Source organism: Sinocyclocheilus rhinocerous, unplaced genomic scaffold, assembly GCF_001515625.1.
Source record: "Sinocyclocheilus rhinocerous isolate Xijiao unplaced genomic scaffold, SAMN03320098_v1.1 scaffold807, whole genome shotgun sequence".
Classification (NCBI taxonomy): domain Eukaryota; kingdom Metazoa; phylum Chordata; class Actinopteri; order Cypriniformes; family Cyprinidae; genus Sinocyclocheilus; species Sinocyclocheilus rhinocerous.
This window is the reverse complement of record NW_015650326.1, coordinates 431,012-433,601: the sequence shown is the minus strand read 5'-3', so window position 1 is coordinate 433,601 and position 2,590 is coordinate 431,012. Positions and strand designations below refer to the sequence as shown.

The 2,590-nt window shown below is 32.9% G+C and overlaps 1 protein-coding gene across 2 annotated transcripts in view; it reads left to right on the top strand.

Annotated features, from left to right (window-relative positions):
* Positions 1–1,936: 1,936 nt before the first annotated feature.
* The window catches only part of LOC107711704 (ADP-ribosylation factor 1-like), a 7,526-nt gene continuing 6,872 nt past the window's right edge, over positions 1,937–2,590 (top strand). The window contains exon 1 of one of the 2 annotated variants that reach the window (XM_016516728.1): positions 1,937–2,026. The gene's annotated coding sequence lies outside the window, so the exon portion shown is untranslated. The remainder of the gene's footprint in view (positions 2,027–2,590) is intronic. The other variant, XM_016516729.1, reaches the window with a different exon arrangement.

Sequence of the window (2,590 nt, the reverse complement as noted above, 5' to 3'; positions counted from 1 at the left end):
CATGCTGCACACATGAATTAGCCCCTTTGCATGCATAAGAAGCAATGCTTTGCTTAAAACGTCTGCAGAGCAGGAATATTAAAAAGAACATTTTTAGGTGTAAAAATATTTTGTTCATCTCAAAAAGGAGAAATTATGAAACAGTTGCCTAAATATAAATTCAAGCACTGAATGAAAGACAAGCATTGCCATGAGCTTGATTATAAATCTATTTCAAATGTGATCAATTAAACAGTATTATCATCGCACTTTTTCACATCTCTTTTTTAATATTATCTAATTTTATATTATTGTTGTTGTTGTTGATGATGATGATGATGATGTTGTTGTTACTATTTAATGAAATTTTACACTTTTGTATCTTTATTGCTGTAATATAAATGCTAAGACAATCATTATAGCTATTATTACCTTTTCTTTGAGCATTTTGAAATACTAGCATACGCTTTTATCCAAAGCGACTTACAAATGAGGACAATAGAAGCAATCAAACCAACAAAAGAGCAATAATATGTAATAATATACAAGTCACACAACGCAGTACACGTAGCAAGGTTTTTTTTTTTATTAATATTATTTTATTATTCTTTTTTTTATAATAAAAAAAAAACGCAGAATAGAAAAAGAATAGGGAACGCTAGTATTAGAGGATCTTTCTTTTTTTTCTTTTTTAATAATAAAAATAAAACAAGTCAAAAGAATAGAAAAGGAATAGAGAATGCTTTAGTTTAGAGGGGGGCATTTTTATAATAAATCAAAAGAAAACAAGAAGATAGAATAGAGGATGCTAGTGTTAGAGGCTTTTTTATAGTACATTTTAAATGACTCAAAAAGCAGTGTAACACATTACTTTACGCGTGTTGTACCTGAGTGACAAATAGTGAAAACCATAAGAAAAAGTTTTTTCACCAGCACTAAACACGTGTAGTTCCAAACCTGAGCTACAGAGTTCCCTGCTATTTATCACCATAGATGTGTATAGGTAGATGCCACATTCGACTGTGCCAAGCACTATTATAGGACAGTAACGTAGATGTCCCAAAGCTTTCCTACTATTTTGCTACATAGCCTACTCAAAAGTATGTACTTTTTCTTCACAAAAAGAGTACATACTTTTAGGGCATAGTATAAGTACGCGAATTGGGACGCAGCAATATATTTATTTTTTTATTTTTTTTATTAATACAACCAGATGTAACAAAATGACATTAAATCATATGCCAGGGAGCAAGACAATAATGTATCTTTTTAACAGATTCACAGTCTTAACAGCTTTCTTATTACTAGAGTCAGACGAGTTTTAAATCTTCAAGAAAATTTCTATTCCAGGGAGCAAATAAATAATGTATATTTTGAACAGATTCACAGTCTTTACAGCTTTCTTATTAGTAGAGTCAGAAATCAAACACATATAGAGTTTTAAATCTTCAAGAAAATTTCTATAGAAAGGCTTACGTTTGCAAAATTTACATTTATGTATAAATAATTGAGCCAAGAACAAAATAAGGTTGAATAAATAAAAACATCCTAGACATCCTGTATATCCTAGAATAACATTTTCATATTTCAAAGAGATATCAGGAATTATATCACGAAAAACAGTGGGACGAGCGTGATCGGACAGGGTTGTTGGACCGAGGACTTCCGGTAGGAAAGGTTGCTGATTGTTTGTATAAATTCTTATAATAGGAAACGTTTTCGGTTTGGAGTCTAAGGGGTTCAGTGTGGAGGACGGAGGAGCTGAACACGCAGCGCCAACCGATACCTGGACTCTTGATGGCTTCAGAGTTGAGACAGAACAACTAATATAATAAAAGAAAATCCTGATTGCACAATAGCACAGTAGGTGGCGATATGCGCAAAGATTGCAACTCGCCATAAAACTAAGAAGAAGAAGAAAAAACAGTGGAACGCAGCATATGTTTATCACCTTCTCGGCGGAAGTGATGCATGACGCACTGACGTCGCCGGAAACCCGCCATCTTGCGGGAAGAAACGCCTTGAAGTTAAGGAGGAAACTTGAACTGTGAGTTTTTAAAAACGTATTTTAGTTCGACTGTAATTATAGTACCACCATAGTAACAAACGATAAATACTATATGTGATATGTTGCCCGTGGAAAAAAAAAATAGTATGAGAATTTGTGAGTTAATCGGAATGAAATCCTTTCAGATGTGACAAAGTCTGTGACAAAGGAAACAACAATCTGTTGACTTCAGTCAGCTTCTCTTCTGAACTAACTAACTAATGTTGCATAGATGATTTAATACATAAACTTGTTTTAACTGTTGAGCTCAACTTTGTTATTAAATACTGTGTATTGTAGAGCCTTTAATAATCAACAACAAAAACTAGTTTAACCAACTTAACGTACTGTTAAGCCTGACAAGTTAAGCCTCACTGCTTACTAAACTGATAATATATCATTCAAAGTTAGGATGGATCTGTACTATTGCCCCTGAACATTATTAATTTAATAATTATTGCCCAAACTGTTGAGTTAGATCAGCTTTATTATATAATTATATGATTGTAAAGAGAGTGTGTGTGTGTGTGTGTGTGTGTGTGTGTGTGTGTGTGTGTGTGTGTG